Source organism: Siniperca chuatsi, linkage group LG13, assembly GCF_020085105.1.
Source record: "Siniperca chuatsi isolate FFG_IHB_CAS linkage group LG13, ASM2008510v1, whole genome shotgun sequence".
Lineage (NCBI taxonomy): Eukaryota > Metazoa > Chordata > Actinopteri > Centrarchiformes > Sinipercidae > Siniperca > Siniperca chuatsi.
In genome coordinates, this window is record NC_058054.1 from 12,086,742 (window position 1) to 12,107,976 (window position 21,235).

The window sequence follows — 21,235 nt, forward strand, 5'->3', positions numbered from 1 at the left end:
TTCATGTCCCCCTCAGGATGAACTGTAATAACTTTGGTGATCTCCTAAATTTTCCTCTAGCTCCACCGCCAGGTCAAATTTATTACTTTTCCAACAATCGGTTTATGAACAAATACCTGCAAAACTAATGACTTTCCATCTGTACTTTGCTACACAAAGATGGTGACCACAGTAAACATTATACCTTCTAAACATTACCATGTTAAGATTGTCATTGTGACCATGTTAGTATGCTGATGTAAGCATTTTGCTCAAAGCACTGCTGTGTCTAAGTACAGCCTAACAGAGTCGCTAGCATGTCTGTACACTCTTACGGCTTTTTCAGGTCGGTAGGATGTCGTTCCCACCACAAACAAACCACTGCGGAATGTTATATCTCTCAATTTTAATAGTTTTTTACCAGTAAACCTCACAGGCTGCTTCAAAGTTTTGTGTCTTTTATCAAAAGATAATAACTTTACATATTTTTTTTAACTCAAGTCAAAACTAACAAAAGTTACTCGTTGAGAGACACATCTCCTTGCAGGCTGAGAAATGAGCATGTTTTTGGCTCTGCCAAGGAACTTACTGTGACACATCAGGTTTGACCTATTCCAAAGCCAAGCAGCTTTCTAACATTTGGAGCTGAGGGACTGCAGCGTGCATCAGCACACGATTGTTAACAGCATCAGCATGTTTCAGACGACAGTGTCTCTAGGACTGGGAGGAGGTGTTCAGACAGCAACAATTAGAGTCCCATCTTGAAGAGTGATCATCATTTCAGTGCCACTTTTATATACTTTCCCACAGCCTGTCCCTTGCCCACTGGGACTGCCGATGCTATCTACTGCCAAGTGTTTACCTAAAATGTTAAAAGGAAAAACATTAAGTAAAAATTTTAATCATGTTCACCACATGAAATAAAAATATATGTGACTGCATTAAATTGAAGCTGTCATGTGTCATCTGTAAAATATTAGGTTGACTGTTTGGGTTGTGCAGATTTATAGGAGAACGTTAGATGCCACACAAGTCCATATTATCTACAAACTGATACAAGTGGAGCTAATCCAAACACTGACCCACCCTGTGATTGAATATAATTACAGATGGCCTTCCCGACATCTCATTTACTAAAGCGGAGTTTGCGTCAGATTTTAACTAAGTAGTAATAAAAAAGAGAAGTTAGAAAAGTTGTTTATCATTTATCCATTTGATTGGAGCTACTGAATGACCTAACTCTTTTTTTGTTTTTGTTTTGTTTTTTTAGGGATCACTATTTTTTGTCAAACCCAGACTGACCACGATTTCGAGGTAAGGTTGGGTTCAGCTCAGATCAAGAGGTCACATCCTTCAGTATTTGTCAAGTTGATATACTGCTGGCAGCATAATTGAAAGGCAGGAGGCTGTCGGGCTGGCGGCACAAGCACTTTACAGAGTATTGTTTTCTTTGGGCGCATGGTGAATCTTGAACTGCATATTTTTCTTTTTCCTGTATGGATTTCACATTTGCATGGAAAAATCTTTCTTGTGTGTTTGGATTTCCATTGTGTGGACAACATAAAGGGCTCTGAGATGGGATGTGGGAAAAGGGAGTGTGCAGTTTGCCTAAGTGCATGTTGTTATGTCTATTTGACAGCCTTGGTCAGTGGCTGATGTCAGTACATACACAAAGTTAACGGCCATCCTCTTTCCTACTCTTAAATTCACTGAGGGAAACCAGTGAAAGGCTGCTACTGCAGATATCCCACAATATAAAAATGTGGAACACATCCAGTGCATACAATGTTCAATCATTATGCTAAGCCTGGAGCACTTTAAACAACCGAAAAATTAAACACTTGTGGTTGCAATGATATAAAATAAATTTGAAAGCTTCAAATTGATCAAGAATCTCTGTAATGTGGATTGTAAACGTGTTTGCCCTTTAATTTAAAAATAAGGGCTGATTTTCGTATTTCAGTGGTTCCTTAAACACTATTTTGAAAGGAAGTATCTCAGTCATATGATTTGTCCTGACAAATTGTGGTCATGGACCAATTGGGCAAATAATCACTGTATAACTTTCACAGAAGTATTTTTTTTAAAATTGGAAATGGATGTCTGCTCAAAATGTATCCGATTTTATCCTCAGTGCTAATTATTTGTATAAACCTCAGCTTTTCCCATGACTACTCTTTTCTCTAGTGCAGCAGACACTGAATCGAATGTGGATATTGGCATTAATTTAAAATAAAAATATATATACTTTTTTTTAACATGCACATGTCTTCCTCAGTCATCTCTGTCTTGGCTCTGCCCTGCTATGGCTGACCCTCATGGAAGAAAGAGAGCCTTGCTGCTTCAGCTGAGCACAAAAAGTACCTGAGCATTTTGTCACCTCATCAAATCTGCATCATGACCTTAGGTAAAGCATTTGACAAATGCAGGGTGTTGTCTCCAGATTAAACTTCCTAAGAAACTGGCACACTTACTTTCCCCATTCTTCTCTGGGTTCCCCTCTTTATTGCTTTTTCCGGCTTCTTTCCTTGTTGTACAAATGTCCTGAGTATGAGGTGTTTAATAAGTGTGCACATTTCCTGTGTAAGAGGAAATAATAAATCCCAACTCACTATTTCAATAAACAAAATGTACTACTATCCCTCAACAGCTAATGAGAGAAAAGTGTGTTTGGCACATGCATGTAACAATGATATGCCAGGTGCTGCTATTCTGTTATTGAGGCTGTCTGGCAAAGACGGTTTCTTGGCATAAACCAAGGCAGTCATAATTTTGCTTGACACTTAGCAACTGAGCGTGAGAGTTGGTTTTTTTTCTGGGTTATAATAGGAACTGACCTTGTGGTCATAAGTATGGAGTCATTGACTAAATATTGGAGCATGAGGTAAAGAAATGTCGAGCTTGAAGCAAATGACATCAGTCCGATTGTTCCTGCTCATCTCTGTACACCGTAACTCATATATGTCAAGCTACCTGCAGCCAGCTTTGCAGGCCTGGATCAAGGTAAAAGTCAACCCTGACGACATCAAAAGTATGAGGCTGTTGGCATGAAGGATTGAAATACCTTTCACATCCCTGTGACTGATGTCACCTCCAGAGGGCTAAATAAAGCCATCCTGGGTCTTGTTACACATGCAAGTTATCTGAGTGATTAAACTTTCTACAGCTCACAAAAGTGAGATGGACTTCACTAGACAGGTTTCAATATGGATATTGCGACAGACTAACTTATCATTACTTTGTTGTGCGTACTGAAAATGCAGTGGTCGGCAAAGTACTTCGACTCTTTACTTGCAATACCACACTGTTAAAAGACTCTATTACTGTGGTCCTGCATTCAAAATTATCCTTAAGGTACAAAAATATTAGCAACAAAATGTTATTAAATTATTAATTATTAAGTAAAAGTACTTATAATGCAAAATGACCCCTTTCAGAGTGTTCTATTATTGTATTATATATTATTGGATTATAATAATAATATTATACTGTACAGTAACTTTCTACCAATGAAGGTTATTAAGCCATTCAGTCATCAGGTGTGAGTCACAAGAAATTGACAAATTCAAAACTCCCCCAGTTTTCTTTGTTCTTGCCCTTCTGCATAGGGAGGTCAATGTGCAGAGTCAGCAACAGGGGATTAAGTGTCATCCTCAAGGACTCTGCAGCAGGGTGGATGTTTGCCAAAACCAGGGCTTGAACCTGGCTTCTCCAGTTAAAGGGCAGCTGTCTCCCTCCTAACCGCAGTAACTCTGGCAGCAGCGGTGTCACCGCCAACATGGGATGGAAAGAGAGCTGAAGAGCTGACCCAAGTGCAAAAGACAATAGAAAATATGACATGGGAACGTCTCAACTCTCTGGTTCTCCAACACTGAACACCACGAGTCAGACCAGTGAGGGAATCCCCAGTTCCAACTTAGGGGCCTTCGTTTTGTTGAGGGAACTGCCCCTCATCCTGTCTTTCCTTCCTGTCCTCCGGGTGACCATGGCCAGGGATCCCCACACTTCTTGAAAGTGGAAAATGTTGGTCCTGTGTCATTTGTCTAGACAATGACTGACAGTCTCTCCGCATACTCTAAAGCTGTGAGGGAAAAGGAATTCCATGAGGGAAAGCAGACACGGGGAGCTCTGTTACAAGTTGGAACCAAATTGGGGAGACGTGGTCACTTTAGCTCACTTTTGAGGCACTGATTCCTTCAAACATCTTAGTCGAAAATCTGAATTAATTGATGATTAGTATGCTTGAAATTAACTAGCTTGTATGACACTTGTTCGGCCACATCTAAAGGAAAAAGTGTTTATTATACCAGTTCCAAATGGCCACACTTGAAACCAGGCTGAAAAGCCTGGCATCATAGCCTCCTCCTGCGTTTCACTGCCTTCCTGATCTCTCTCCAAGAGCCCTGTCTCTTTTACATGTCTTTGTAATCTTGATGAGATGAATCATACAAATGGCGATAACAGCGCACACTTTCGGACAGTCTCTCCTCAAATGCATTTATAGTGTTGCACTTGGTTTTATGTACAAAAAATGACGGAAGTAGTCATGCGAAGAATGAAAAAACAGAGAAAGAAGTTCAAACCCTGCCTTACTCTCACACCTGTGCACACCTGGCCAATCGCTGCGGGAAGTGGGCGAGATTGTCGGATTGTCTGTTCCGGAAAGTAGGCAACCCCTCTTGATTCCGACGTCAGAAAGGGGTTTTTAGATGCTAGTAGACGATCCAGCACACTCTTTTGTCATCTCCTTAGTGAATCTTGTTGATAGAAAATACAGTCTTCTGACCCAATGGTGTGTTCTTTGTGTTTTCTTCTCGCCTATCTGACTAAACTCCTTTTTAGCCCTGTACTCAGGATTTTACTTTATCTGGAAAGTTATTCCTCCAATCTCCTTATCATCTATTTGCATTGGACTCCACTGCTGTCTGTAGATATTGGCCTAATAAAAACAGCTTTCATCATACCAGGGGGTCAGTTGAATGGTCAGGTCATAGGGGTGGACACAAACATCCCACCCCTAAAACCTAATTCTCCTGCTGCTTCTCTTCCAAGACCCGTACAAATCCCACACCCAGCAGCCTCCCACAGTCCTAAAATGCGTGCTGCAGGAGCACAAAAAAGGAACAAGAGCTGCCTGACCAGTGGGGCTCTTTCTTTTGTTTAATCGAGATTGGCATTCTTTCTCCCAGCCTGGGCCTGCTCTGTACTACAAGGGTGCAGCTCCAGTGGCTTAGGCCACTGGTGGCACCTGTCTCCTCTTCAGCGCCAGGCCGGGGAGACTGCCCTGCCTTGATCCCCACGCTAATTATTTTCAAAGCAGCCGGGATTTATATCACACTCATGCAGGCGCCAGTGGCGCTACAGCTCCCCCAGGAAGCAGCTTTTCTGGCTTTTCTCTCTTGCTTGGTGGGCAGAGATTGTTACCATGGACATGAGCGGCACCACAAAAGCATCTGGCCAGCTGGTTGGATTTGGATGTTTTCCAGATTCAGATTGCTTCAGTACATGTACAAATGGTCTCAACATTCGTTCCTCAGCAACTCAACAAGGTTATTCAGTAACAGAAATAATGTCTCCTTCTCAGAGAAATGGACATGTGTGTTCACCAGGTATGCACTTACCATGGGAGGAGCTACACTGGAATATTTGTGGAACATATTGCAGTACAAACTACAACAGAGACTGACCTCATTCATCCTTAATGTTACCAAGAGCAAGTCAGTGGGATCATGAAAAAAGTTTCATACAAGCTTACTGATCAGGCACTTTTTAGCAGTCACAATATCAGATTTTCACTACATGATTAATGTGCCCAAAAAAATACATGACAACGATATTATCACAGTATCTATAGACAATTAGGGGGAAGAAATGAATGCTATCAATCAAATTCATCTTCTTTTTTCCGTTTTATGGCAGGTGGCAACCAGCATTAAGGTACAGTACTATGACAAAGCAAGAACGGAAAGAAACGGAAATGATTTAAGAGGCGTTGGATTATCATATACTGTATGTATTGTTAACATGATATCAATATTTCATTTTTAAATATCATGGTTGTAAATATTGGTATATCGTGACACCCCTAGCACTTCTAAAAACTGGCTCTATTATACAGATTGGTAGAATCTGCTTGACAGCTCTGCTTATATTAGATTGAGCGAAAAAGTTTTTCTTCTTGACCATGGAAACAGTAGTAGAAAATCTTAACTTAAGGTCCACTTACTTTTTCCAGAGCTTTGAACTGCATCTCACAGATTTCCTCAGCGGATGGAGCAAACAACATATAGTTTTTGGAAAAAGCTTCTCTGTCTCTCTTCCAAGCAGACATTGTGGCAGATGTACAGCTAATCAACACTTACAGAAACATTATGGCTCTATATAAAACAAAGCAAGCTAAGTGTCTTGAAGTAATAAAGACATTTTAACCAAATCACGACATTTTTATGATTTTTAGAGGTTTACCACATGAACTCGTAAAGAGCAGCACCTAGCTGTTAAAGAGTGTCCTCTAATGGCACTATAAGTTCTAATTAACATCTGTCTCCACAAAAAAGGTGTTAAAAGAAAAGGTTTAGAAGCAGACAAAATAAAGTGTGATTATAGTAAAGGGATGAGCAACATGTCCTTGTATGAAATCAAAGCAGTTTCCATTTTCTTGGCAGGTGCCCAGATTTTTCCCAAGTTGACGCCACATTCAGGATGTAAAGCCTGCCCATTTTTAAATAGGTGAAACATTATGGTTCAGCAGATTGTAAAACACACAGGAACTTGAACTGTGACCTATTTCGTACAGTAGCCTATTCTCTCCTCTCTTTGTTTTGTGCAGAAGTCAATCTGGATCATTAATTTTACAGGCTCCCTGGGGCTTGCTGCATTCTTTGATGTTTTCTGATACACAGCACTTAACATTCCACTTTTCGTACTTCTCGTCACTCTCAGGCATGGCCTGACTGAAAACTAAGTTATATCCCATGTAACACACACTTATCTAAATGCAGAGGAAAGTAAGGTAAAGGCATGCGTTCTTGGCTCTTTGCCATTCTTCAGTACACCGCTGAGATAAGGTCTCCATTTGATGAAGTTGCTCGAGGTACGAGGCCAACTTCGTGGGATCAGTGAATTCTTGACTTGGGCAGCACACATGCAGCCACACCTACAGAATATAATGGACCAATTGATACCGGTTCAGTTTAATGGGACAAGGAATCCCCTCTTTGTTCTGTGACAAATGTGGAAGATATATCCTTGTTCATTTGTCCCAACGTTGGTTATGTACCGTTATGTCCCTTCACAGCACCCAACATTTGGGAGGACCGATTGTGCGGTTAAGTTTGTATTCCACTCAAAAGGGGAAAGGCTAAGCTAGGCTAACTAGCCTCTAATCGGAAAGTTAAAGCTATTTGGCCTAGCTTGCTAACATTAGCACTGATTCCCACTGGACGTAACTTTTTTTGTTCATGTTACTAAGGCATTGGCAGCTCCTGTATACTCAGTGCTGTGTTTGTCACACATTATACCAAAGATAGGAATCTAGCTGCATTAGCTGTCTCTCTTTCATAGGACCAGTTGCGGTGATAGCAAATGACCTGTCAAAACTCACAGCAACAAGAAGTCCTGTTACAATTTTGATCAAATAACTACAAGTAATAAACACCAAAAATATAAAGGCTACTGATTTCTCAGCAAAAATGGTTTGGTTTTCATTTCAGTTTAGACTTTAAAGCAAAACTGTACCAGTTTGCTATTGGAACATGACTGTGAAAAGTATGGCGATAAAGATCCAGCTATTTCTGCTTAATCTTGTTTCTCTCTCCTTAGCCATTGTTATGAAATGTTTACACTTCACAATCTGGCAGGTCCATAAAGAAATGTTTGCCTCTAATTGACCAACTGGCAGGGGTGCTGTTGCTCCTTATTGCCTACAGGTAAAAGCCTTAAGGTTATTCACTCTACATCCCAAAGGAATCCTAGAAACAACAAACCACCATGTTTGACCTTTGCAGAGACTCTTGTAGCAACAGGCTCCTCTTACAACTCATATCAGCTTCCATTGAAGTACAAACAAAGGCTCAGTAATAGTAACCAAATAGACAAGCTGAGCAGAGGTCTGGCACAGGTGGGGGAACATTATGAACGTGAGGCAGATCTAGACTACATTTATACACTTATAAACAAAAACAATAAATAACAGTTTTTAAGTGGGTTTCTATGCTCAGTATTTGTGGACAAGCGGTCTGGTAGCAGCACCAGTTTGATCATTTTCATCAAAAAAAAAAACATTTTTCTTTAAATTTTGTGGGTAAAAACTGATCAACAGAAGTTCACATTTGACATCAAAAGTCATAATTTTCCAGCTTACATCCACAGTGACACTGGACAGGATGGTACTGCCAGGGGAGTAGCCCATTACAAGTGATTTTATAAATATTTAGGCTTAGCCACATTAAGCTGATTTGGGTACTTTACTCTGCTGGTCTGCCGTGAACACTTGAGTCTAAATCTGCTTAATTTGTACTGTGCCACTCCGCACGAGTTTTGCATTCTCTTGAGATAATATAAATGCCTGATTTTGCAGTTAGGTCACCATGCATTTCTTTATATTTAATATGCAATTCATGGATGCAGTGAGTCTTTTTACTTAGTCGCTGATGGCTGTTTCTTAGAATTTGATCTGGTGTTTTTTGGAGGCTCTGAGTACAAAGAAGGCTCCCAACATCAGCTGGGAAAGTCTGAGCAGATCTGCGATAATTGATTCGGGAAGCCAAAGAAATCCTGGCAGTTGTGAGTTATGGGTAAGTAAGTATCCAATACCAGGTTATTGTGGCGAGACAGTGGGGATGTTGTGGTCAAGGGCTAGGCTAAACTCTGGGTGATGGGTAGTGATACCTGTGGTGGACTGAAAGAAACAATTACTGGAAGATTAAAAAGGGTTTCAAGAAAAAACATGAGGATTATAAAGGGATGAAATAGAGATGTTTGTTTTTCCACTAAATGATTCACTGTATTTTAGATGTTAGACATTTTTGTGGAGCTCAATCGAAAAAGGGGATGCAGACAAAAAGACTGTGGTTCGTATATTCCCCGGTCTCAAGGTGCTGGCTCTGACCACACTGCAAAGAAAGGGAATTTGATGCTGTTATAAGATTAACCCCAATGGGTGTGTTTCATACCAAGTACAGGAAAATTTGTAAGAAAAAAAAATCTAATAATCTATTTCAACAAGACTAGTCTACAGCCATGCTAGAGCCTCTTTGAGGCTGTACTTAGGTGCAGCACTGCTTTGAGCTTGTTAAGCAGGTATAATGTTTACCATCTTCACCATCTTAGTTTAGCATGTTAGCATGCTAACATTTGCTAATTAGCACCAAACACAAACTACAGCTGAGGCTGATGGGGAATGTTTTTGTTTTGCAGGTATTTGATCATAAACCAAAGTATGATGATCATAGCACTATATAGAAAACTTGTTACAATTCATCCTGATGGGGCAAATTTCAAAATCCATCCAATTGCTGTTGATATTTCAGTCCGAACCGAAGTGGTGGACCGCCCGGCTGACCGACCAACATTGCCATTGCTATACTAGAGCCACGCCACTGGTATAGCTAAAACATTACTTTGGAATTAAATATTGCGTGTTTATATTTCTGCGAAAAAGGCACCCAAAATATTTACAGTGATAACCATCGAAAGCCCCTCCTTTTCTGTGCATCAGCGCCGCAATTCGATCTGTGGAGAGCCTGTTACCCTCACTAGCCTCTCCCTCACTGAATCTACTATCTTGGGCAAAATTCTTAACACAGCCACCGAAGAGCCAATGACAAGCTGGTCACACAAGTATTATGTTTTATGTTTTCCCCATTGCTGTCTAATGTTTCACATTGAGGTTGGGACCATCAAGCAAACTACAGCTTACAAAAGAATGGGCCCATTGATTCCCAGAGGAATAATTTTAGTGGAGGGAGTATTTAGCACAGGCCCAGCTAGAAAGAGCTATTAGCTGCTTCTCCAGCTCTGTGATCCATGACTGGAGAGGCTCAGTGTGAGGAGAGAAAGAGGACCCTCGCCTGGCACCACATCCACACTCATTTCACCCCGCACAGGCAGTGTGCTGAAGTCATGTTTCATGGTCTCATCTCAGCCATAAAAACACGCCAATATGATTTCCTTTTCACACTTTTTATCTGAAGCCTAAAACAAACAATGCATCTAATTTCCAACAACATCATTTTACAGCAATTTTATCTCTTGATAGAACAAAAGAAAAAAAACCCCACTGGAAATGGTCTGTTGCATCTGAACAGCAAACTGACAGATATAATATAAACAATGTCACTGTGCAGGAAAACCATTGCATTTGTTTCTGTGTAACGTCTTAGTCCAGTCAGGACTCTCTAAGATTGGGCCTGAATTCCTATTTCTCAGGAGTAACCAAAGTGGGCCATCATTACCTCCTCCAAACTCCCCCTTTTCCCATTTCAGCACCACACTGAGCTAAGATATCAGCTAACACATTATCCTCTTAGCCCTGGAGACTGATAGCCAGTGAGGGCCTTGAGCCAGGAGCAGCCATACAGGTCAGGGAATAAAGGCGTCACATTTATAGCAACAGTAAATTTAACACAGATCAGATCAGGTATTGCTCAGTTATTGATCTATTGACCAGTTCTAATGCACACAAATTGCACATTTAATTTTATCTTTTTGCAATAACTTTTGTAAAAAATCAGATGTGAGAAATGTGTTTTTCCTGCAGTCATACATAAATGCCTCTTACACTGAGCATAAAATCTTATCAACTTTTGTATTCAATAATTCTTGATATAGGTATATAAAAAGCAGCAAATATTAGCAGTGGGACTATAAAATCAAAGCAGATATATAATTTGTCATTGCAAGTTGTTGCTTTTTCAGCAGTCAACTCTTGACAAAAAGAACAAATTACCCCACCCTGCCCATTGTAAGGCTACACTAACACTACAGTTACCATTAGTATGAGACAGTAATTTCAAACCATTATCTCCATATCACAGAACATCAGGTGACATTATCCTGTCTGTGTTGCCCACCATGACTGACTTTTTCAAGAACATTTGATTGTATTTCTTGGCTCATACTGCTCTATGTCAACACAGGAAGCCAAACCCACCAGGTTTTTATGATTAAGTGGACCAAGTCAGAAGGTTTTTATTCCAGACTTCTTGCCAAGCCATTTTATATCACTTCAACAAGCCAAAAACCAAACTTATGAAATTACATTAATAGCTGTCAATGTAAGAGAAACAAAAGTCCATAATAGCTGAGAGATTTTTTACAAGCAAATCTGGCATTCCTTAGGCACCATGTTTTTCATCAGAGCTCGGAGGCATTTTATGTAATAGCTCAAGCCCTAAAAGTGAGATGTCATGCAGCTAAAAACATTACAGCAGCCCCACATGCTGGCAGTGGCCCAAGATGCACCTGCACTTTCAATTACTCAGCGAGTGTACTTCTCTCTGCTAGTCTAGACACCAAACACCTGCTGCACATTAATCTGTAATGGTCTCTGCTGCCGGATATTCCCGGTTAACAAGACAACATCTGATTGCCACACCTTTCCATCCTGCCCAGCAGGGCCACGCTCCTCGGTCTGTTCTGCAGAGACCAGCATGCTCAGCTTCACTTATAACCAACTGATACCTGTCACCGAGTGTGTGGTTTGGGGCTCGACGGGGAAAGCCAGGAAGGTGGCAGACTCGCTTCACATTTTTGGCAGGGGCATCGTCAACTTGGATGAAATTGAACACCTCCATACTGCTTCACTGGAAGGTTACCCTCTTCACCAGCCGCACAGTGACATCATTATTCCCTGTAGTCACAACTCAGAGCTCCCTACAAGTTAAAAGTAATCACAGTTTGAACTGCATGCTCACATTTTAATGACCTCCAATTTTTAAATACCACTAAACTCAGCATGCATTCTTCTTTTGCAGATATACCACATATTAGCCACCCAAATGTTCTGGTAAGTCAACTGGAACTGAATACTCAGTCTTAAAAGGTGTTTTAATATGAAAAAAGGTCTTTTAAAAACAGTACCGTAACATGCTTTTCAATAAAATACTAGTTTCAGTTTCTTTTTGTTTCAGCTTTATTTTAAAGCCCTGAAAGTTCTGCAGGAACACAAAGTAAGAACTACTTCACTGCTTTTAAGAACAACAAACTACTCAAGAAAGGAAAGCTTTCAGTAGACAGCTGTGCACGCTTACAGAGTCAACACATTACTAATACCAGTGTACTGGTGGCAGGTTTGTACGTTAAACGCAAATGTCAGAGGTCATTTTACAGAAAACACACCTGTTTTATAATTAATTGTATTTTTTGGCTGGACCAACAGGTGGTGCAGTACAGTAATAGCTTGCAGCATCAGCACAATGTTTAATACGTTTTCAAAATTGGCAGACAGTATATTATTTTGTTAAATGTGAACACGTTTCACTCCCCAGAATCTCACCTGTTATGTCTGAGAGATTGCACTGACATCTGGATAAACCAAAGAATAATGAAGCACCCCTTTGGCCAGTAACTATTGTGATTTTGAAAATGCAAAAATGTATTGCCAAGATGCAATCATCATTGATTAATCAACATTTGCTAAATTCTACTTTTTAAAATGTGAATATTTGCTGCTTTTCTTTGTTTTTTTATCATTGTAAATAGAATATCTTTGGGTTTTGGGCTTTGGGTCCGGCAAAACAAGCTGCATCTGAAGATATCTTATCAGAGACACTGATCAGGGTCCAAAATTATGAACAAAAAGAGAAATCCACTGAGAGAGGCTGATCCATACACTCCAGCTGCAGGTTCATTATGGTGGACCAGCAGAGCAGAATGCTTGTTGAACTGAGGCCTCAATCAATTCAGAAACATGTGAATTTGTGAACCCTATCACCAGACAAGTACATCAATAATGGACAGTTCTGCAAAAGCCTGACTCTAGTCTCCTGCACTAAAGTCTGATGCACTACACGCCCATCCACACCCTTAACTCTCCACTTCATTAGAGAAAGAGTACACTACTTTCTGCATTGAATGTTGGCAGTGGACGTAAATCGGTAGGTGCAAAATCGTCCAAGGATTACTGGGCTGAAATTTGCTGTTGCCGGGTGAGTTTCTCGACCTGAGGTCACTGTGATCTGAGCCTGCAAGGTGCACTCATCTACCCTGGCAAGGAATGGAGTACACACTGACAGCTGCAGCGCCGTGTTGAGTAAAGTGAACGTAAGGAAACACAGAGAGAAGGAGACAGTTGCTCAACCTGTCGACAGCCTCTCCATAATTCAATAAGTCAAGGTGGAGGACCATTCCTGCGAGGCTACAGCAGCTCCGTAAATAGCTGTCTAGCATGATGAGTGTTTTTTTTCCATGGTAATCTTGCTTGTCTCTCTCAACAAGCCTGCTAACATAATTGAAAACAAGGACGTGAAAAAAGTTTCACTGACACAAGGAATGTTTCTTTGTCTGGACGGTTACGCTTTCACTGTCCTGTTTTAACATGTTCCAAGAATCTCTGAACCTGTGTACAGGTCATCATGTTCAACAATGCACCCCTTGTTCCATTATTTTTTATATAAAATTATCCATCACTGTTTTCATGCACAATGACAATGTTTCTTATGTTTACATTTCCAGGGAAATACTGTTCTGTCAGTGTGCTACAAAGGAAAACGTTTATTTAAGGTTTTTGGTCTTGATTGTGGTGTTTGTGAAATTTGTCTTATCAATAAGTCAGCTTAAAATGCTTATATACTGCCAATGTATGCCAAAAATTTGTCTGTATTAAAAAAATTAAAAATTTGCAAAAACATATCACAAAGAGTAGTGTAGACAGTAGTTAAAGGCTTTTTGACAAATCTACTGCAGTCTGTTGCTTCAATTTCCTCTTCAAATTCCCCTTTTTCTCAAAGAAAAGCGGTATTTCAACTTTCCCACCATCTCCTCTCAATATATCTGCCCCACTCCAATTGTGACTTAAGTCTCTGTTGGACCGTGGCCAGCGTGTTAACTCCACCTAAATCAATGGATTAACAATTTAGCCCAACCCCACCACACACACACACACACACACACACCACCACCACCAACACTAATCTCAGGGAGCTGACCTCAGCCAACAAATGACCAAATTCACACAAAATGGAGACCCGCCCCCACCATCAATGTGGTCTTTCCTTTCTTCTGTCCTTATGAGAGGCTCCTATTGAAGCAGCCAGCCACACTTGTTGAGATCGTGGTGACAGATCCTCAAGTACCTCTCTGTTAAACGAAACCCCACTATCCTTTGGGATTTGATTAAGTTGGCAAATGCTTGTCACAAAACCAGTAAGGGTGGGAATCCAGCTAAAGCAAACTATCTTGCATTTATAGACAGGATTAATATCTCCTTAGTTCATATTCCCACACCAAATCACCAAATCAAGTCGTTGGTGTTGTAACGGTAGAAGTGGTGAGTGAATGAATGAGTTGCCTTTCCGTATTCCTTGCGACTTTAGCCTATTTGTGTTACACTCTCTTAATTTATGGGCAATAGCAATGGTTTCACTGCCTCCAGTTAGCAGGCAGCGCTGGTTGTGACCCATGAGGTCAGCGTTACTGTTGAACCTCTGCCATAGCGTCTGCTACAGTCAAGTGGGCAATGTGCAGCTGTGCAGGGCCGGGGGCTGGAGGACCACTCACACACACCATGTTGTCACACTGTTTGTCATTCCACATGTCAGTCATTCCGAGTTCTCCCAAGCCAACATGAACACATTTTAGTGAGAGGATGCAGGAGGAAAAGTACTGCCTCTTCCTGTGTTAGCCTCAATGTTTCCCATATTTTAAAGCTTTCCCATGCTGTCCAGTGAGAATATGTTAGAGGTACCATTCATGACAGTTAGTACATGTATGAGCCTTTATTTAGGTTAGGTATTTTTTATGAGCGTAGATAATGCCACACCAAGATTGCATGTTTTAATACATTTCCAAGGCAATGGGATTCCAAGAATGTGACGTGTGACTCAAACAGATTTTCTAATTGTTCATTTAGGAGTTACAGAGTACCAAGGCAACATGTATAGGCTCATCGTAGCTAACATGCAACTTCTCAAAAATCTCGATGATACGTCGGAGAAACCACTTGGAGACCACGATAACTGATTTGAGATTTCTTGTGTTTTCTGGGTAACGCTTAAATCCACGCATCTGTAATTCCCTAAACATTTCCTAGGTAGTTTCCTTGAAATAACTGTAATTTGGTAATAATTACAGGGGAAAGATTTGACTGAACTGCTTCATATAAACCCAACTAAATAGACATTCATTACTGGAAACATTTTTGCATGTTCAGCTGCCCTAATGTGCTCTGAGTTAAAGACTCTAGATTACCTTTGCAATTCATTGTAATAAATTTATTTTACAAAAGTTTATAAACTGAACACAGTCTCTATTTACTCTGTAATTTTCCAGTCCCAAATTACGTAGTTCTTTCATAGTTTCAAACTTCCTTGAAAATTATTAGATAAATTACAGACCTGTAAAATAAAGTGTTACTGCTTTCTGCCTGCATGTTTCTGATGGTAGAGATTGTTAATGGAGAATAAAACAAGTATTCAACAAGTATGTTGAAAAAAGGCTCAGAAATGTTCTCCTTTTCATTAACACAAAATATATTTTGTGATCCAGAAAAATGGATCACAAAACTATCATTTTTTTTCATTAGAAATGATAGTTGCTGTCTACCACAAAGAGAATGAAACACGATTACTTTGGCTATTAATGAATGCAAGGCAATAGTCTCCAGTTTAGTAGCATTAGCAAGGCAAACTTGTGCATTGTATAACACAAAGTGGCTGAAAGAATGAAAACACAGTACCTTCGGGGTATATAAGCATGATAATGTATAACAATATATAAATATAATTCATCTTGTGTTGCAGCAGTGCTATCAATGGGCAAAATTTGACGCTGAACTAGAGGCATCGACAGTGGGGCAATCATACATTGACACAAAGGTATAGATCCAGCATTAGGAATAAATATTGGTAACATATCCTGTAACAAATCCTGTTTTTGAGAACAAATCTTCCCTTATGTCACAACATTCTACTGCCTTTGATACCTAAGCAACAGGCTTATTGTCCCTCTTATGGACTACACAACCCCAGGTCTTATGTTGGGTGCTCAGTGTTTGTGCCTTCTGCAGCATCACTCATCCATCCTTTTTCCTCCCATCTCATCTCATTCTACATTCTCCGGGTCAGAGGCGCCTAGTCTAGCCGCGGTGCCATGTATCCTAATCACATAAGCACACGGGCTAATCCGTAGGACAGCTGGGGAATCTTTACTGCACAATTGAAGCATGAGCTGGACAGCAGCTTCATGGCCCATCTTTGTTAACCTCCTCACTTTCATCAGCCTGCCATTGTAACCCCCCTCCCACCAACACACACACACACAGTCACCACAGCTACAACTAATTTCCCCACCATCACCCCACACACAGGCACAAATGAATGGTCGTAGGTGAGCGCAGCTGCTGATAGAAACTTCCAGGTCCTCCTCGATTCACAGTTGTACAACTTTCCCTTATGTGCTTATATAACATCAACATTTTGGGAGAAAACAAAACCCAAAATTTGTCCCAGTAGTTAATATTTCATACATGCCTGATGCACAAAACAGGTGGTGACCTGGTTGAAGCAAATTTCTCCTTCACAATTGTAAATGGCTGTTCTACTCTGACATTTAATGCTGAGTAGTTATGGTATTGAATATCCATTCAGTGATCTCCAAAGTACTTACTGTCCAGGTAAATTGATGGACTGAGGAATATATGTCCATCGCATACATCCTACTGGTGATACATCAGAACACTCTCTTGTCTGGGACATCTACCATGATGAACTGTTTTCCTCCAAACAGTCTCTGCTAGAGCAGTTAGAGCATCCATCTCCTCAGAGATTCTGATGAATAATGGAGTAATAGGAGGAATTTCCTCAAGAATAAAATGTCTCTAACCCTGCACCTCTCCTGGCAAGCGCTCCAATTCTCCTGGTGCAATTGCAAGTGCAGTAGGCTTGCCAAAAACCCAGGCATCCACACAGATCTATGTTTATCCCATCCCCCTAGAAACCCAGCTATGGGGTCTCTGGGGCTTTCCCCACTCTCCAAGTATGTTTGCCAATGAAAGAAACACATGCTCCATTATTATTTATAGAATAAGTTGTTTGTTTATTATTCTATTTTTCCAGAAGGAGAATGTCAACTCAGGTCCACTCAGATTTTGTACAATTTATGGGCTGTATTGAATTCTTCATTTGGACTTGGGTAGGAGTGCAGTGTATTATAACAGAAGGAGGGGTATTTGAAAAATGAGCTTTGTCATGTGAAGCTGACATTTTTATGATTGTGAGCAAGTGTTGAAAACCTCCTGAGCCAGTTATCATCATTATCCATCGCATCTTGTGAGGAGGCCTCGGCCATGGTCAATGGGCCGTCTCCCTAGTCGAGGAAAAAAAAAGTGCAGAGACCTCCAGTACGAAGCAGCTCACTTCCAGTAAAAAAAACTAATAGTTTTTACAGTGCATGTATCACAAGACATATTCAAGATGTATTACACTTGAATGCTCTTCCTGGTGTTTAATCATTTGAGCAGCCTGTCCTGTAATCTTAACTAAAGTGATTATTGAGTTAATATTGTTGTTGCCGAAGTAGTATATAAATGAAATGTGTCTCTGTGTCACTAACAGCACTATAAACCTTTTTCACTCAACTTGACTGACAGTCTGCATGCTGATTCAGACAAAGTTTTCCTTGTCTGAACAGCAGATTCTCACCAGCAGATATATACAATACACTAAGTATTTTTCCTAGATGCACTGCATTTTTTTAATTTGCTCCTGTTTAGAGAGATGCTGAGCTCACTGTTTTTCCAGGCATGAGGGACCAGCGGGAGCTTTGACAGGTACTTAACAACAATCAAAAACAGTTATAAACAGGGTAAGCTATTGGGCAGGGCGCAGGAAGGAGGCGAGGAAGGCACATACCCTTCAGACCCCTATCACACTTTCCAGAGAGGAACTCGCTTTTTCCCAACACGCTGAAAAAAATCATAAATCTGTGAGTTCCACAGACCTGCGGGCATGAGCTAAGCTGTTTTCATAGTGCTCAGCACATATGTTTCACCCAATGAGTCTGTCTTTGAGCAGCTAATGCTTGGCTTCTCATTAATTACCTTAAGTCTTACGTTTTTGTTGAAACCTTTGTCAAATTCCATTGTTTTGACATCACTGAATTAAAGTGACACTATGTAACTTTTGAAGGAAAAAAATACACATTCTTCTTCATGAAAATGAAAAGTTTGAACTCACAACCAATACAACGCACCCTTGCTCAGGTCAGCAGGGGTTTTGCTGCTACAGCCTTTCTTGGTCTGGTGTGACCAGTACCTTACGGTGAGATGATCAATATTAGCTTATATTAGCAAACTTTACATCTTTACATATTGCTGTGCAACTGACATTACTGAGTCACTTTGTTAGCTTCTTTTCTTGTGCTGCTTCTGAAAACCATCAGGGCCTTTAAATCTATTGCTTACTATAAACAATGGGCTCTTACATGAACACAAAATTTTCACATGAGAGATTTCTGTAATTTGTGTTTTTCTTTGTGCTCTTGTCACTGGTTTGTAGTGGGAGGGGCACAGTCAGAAAATGGTGATGTCATGTATTTCTGTGCACCAATCAGAGTTGAGGAACATTTAGTAAGGGTAGGTAGTGTCGGACTATTTCTTGGCCGGGCACAGTGACTTCCTGGAGTCTTGTCATCACTGTGAGGTTGCCAGGCTAGCTGTTTCCAGTCTTTGTGCTAAGCTAAGCTAACCGCCTGTTGTTGGTCTCTTCATATTTATCAGACAGACATGAGAGTGGTATCGATCTTCTCTTTGTACTCTGAGCGAGAAAGCAAATAAGCGTATTTCCCAAAATGTTCAACAATTCTTTTAAAAGCCATTTCAATTGTCTTTTTTTGCCACTAGTTTCTGTATTACTGTCTCTTGGCTATAGATTTAATGCCATGAAGTCTGCATCTACTTACTAGACCACAATCATCACTCCTCAGTAAATCCTCCACAATGCAGCACACATACATCCTGTGCAGTGGGGTGATGCTGGAATAACAAATCCTCTGCCACTTTCAGCAGTTCAACAATTATCTCACTATCCACTCTTTCTGCTTGACAGCCATATGCATGTCCAAGCAGACCAGAAGGATGAGAGTGGGAATGGACGGTAGTCAGGAGGAGGTGAGGGGCAAAGCTTGCTTGATTTTTTTTTTCTACCTTTTTTTCAGTATGTGCTTTAGTTGCACCCACTTCCTTCATGGTAACAGCTGTCAAAACATTGTCGGATTACAGCACACCACAAAGTTACAGCTCATATTAGAGCCTGGTACAGGGCAGGAAGTTAGGAGGAGTCCAGCAAGCGGGGTACATTAAAGCCTCTCAGTTTCTCAGAGCAAAGCAGCTAGGACCCAGGGGAGGAATAGCTAACACCAAGAGGGTGCTGCTCCTGCACTGCTAATTTAGGTACACGTGTCACGGATATCATGGGCTTTTCCACTGATGTTTTAGGTATTAGAAAAGATACACTCCATAACTGTGTATTGTTTTCACAACCGGACGTGAAGTTCCTATTCCCAGCATGGGATCACAAAGCCCCTTTTCTCTTGGATTAGTCGAGCTTCAGCGCTTGTATGATGAGGCCACAAGATATTGCAAGATTGTTGAGAGAGAAAACTCCCTGAAATCTCCACTCATCTGCTGAGGGAATAGAGCTTGTCGAAATAACATCAATTCAACAGGGTAATTCTCCAGCACATATGTATGTACGAACACTGTAAACCCAAAACAGAAATGTTTATATCTTGCACTAATGAGTTTCATAGCAAATTTGTTTGACATTGAAGTAAAAACATCATTGCCATGGTACTGCGCAGTGTAATATGACGGAGGCCTTGATAATCAGTTTACACTAAATCAATATAAAATGTCATAGCAAAGTGAGGGTGAACCTGCATGAAACTGTGAAAATCCAACGTCTGTATCAGATTCCCATAAACACTTAACCTCAACAATGATTTACTGATTACATAGAAGGAAGGCTTACTTGCTCCAGTCTCTATTCTTCTATTAAAAAGGTGGACCTCAGGTATTTTCCCAGCCAGTCCAGGGATTTGAACAGGAGACTTTCTGGTCAATTCCCATCCCATTTGCTGCTGTAGCAAAGGGGAAAACCCCTAAAAGACTGTTTTTTGGATTTTTTTTTTTAGTTGGAGGCCAAAATTGTCATAGATCAGCCACATCATTCCCCTTATCCTCGTGTGCTGTTGTGTTTCCCCCCCTCCCTGTGTTCCTTGTCAGTCCCCTGTCTGTCTCTCTGCATGTGTGTGTGTGTGTATGTAATGGCTTGGGCGGGGCACTCTGGTCTCCCTCCTGCTGCTGATCACTGGCACACCTGATGCTCATCATCCAATCAAGCCTCCCAGTTTATCCACCCGACTCTTCGATTCATTCATCGCCAGATCGTCTCAGTACAACACTGTAGTACTTCGCTATGGCCAAATACTGACCTCGTTCAAGATTCAAGTTTGCTCATTTTTTTTCCAGTTTGACTCTGCCTGTCTTTGCTCCAACTCCAGTGCCTGCCGGTGATCTCAGGCAGTGTTTAACTACCAGAATCTCTTCAATCTTCAGTCAAGCTGCCTTCACCTCCCTGCCCGCCGCACTACTCGAGCCACATCCAACACACTCAGCTTACCGCCTTCGTCATCTGAGTCCTGCCAGTGAGCCACGAGCCTCAGCGGAAGTCCGGCCACCGGCTCCAGCGTCGTCCACCTGCCTCACCCACTCTGGAGCTTTCACCTACCCGAGATCCACTATCTCTGTGTACAATAAAATTGTCTGAACTAACTCCACTGCTCTCTCTGTCCTGCTTTTGGCTCCTTTTTAGATCGTAATTACAATACAAATATATGAATGATATCCAGTCCACAAAGGTTTATGTTCTGTACAATCCATTTTAAGTGTTTGACAAAACAATCTCAACTCAAGGTCTGCTTACTTGTTTGTTCTGGAGCTTTCGACTACATCACTTTTAAGTCAACATGAATGAGAGGTCCCAGAGGTACTCATGGAAATAATATGTATGTTTCCATGGCAACTGGGCAAACTAAATCT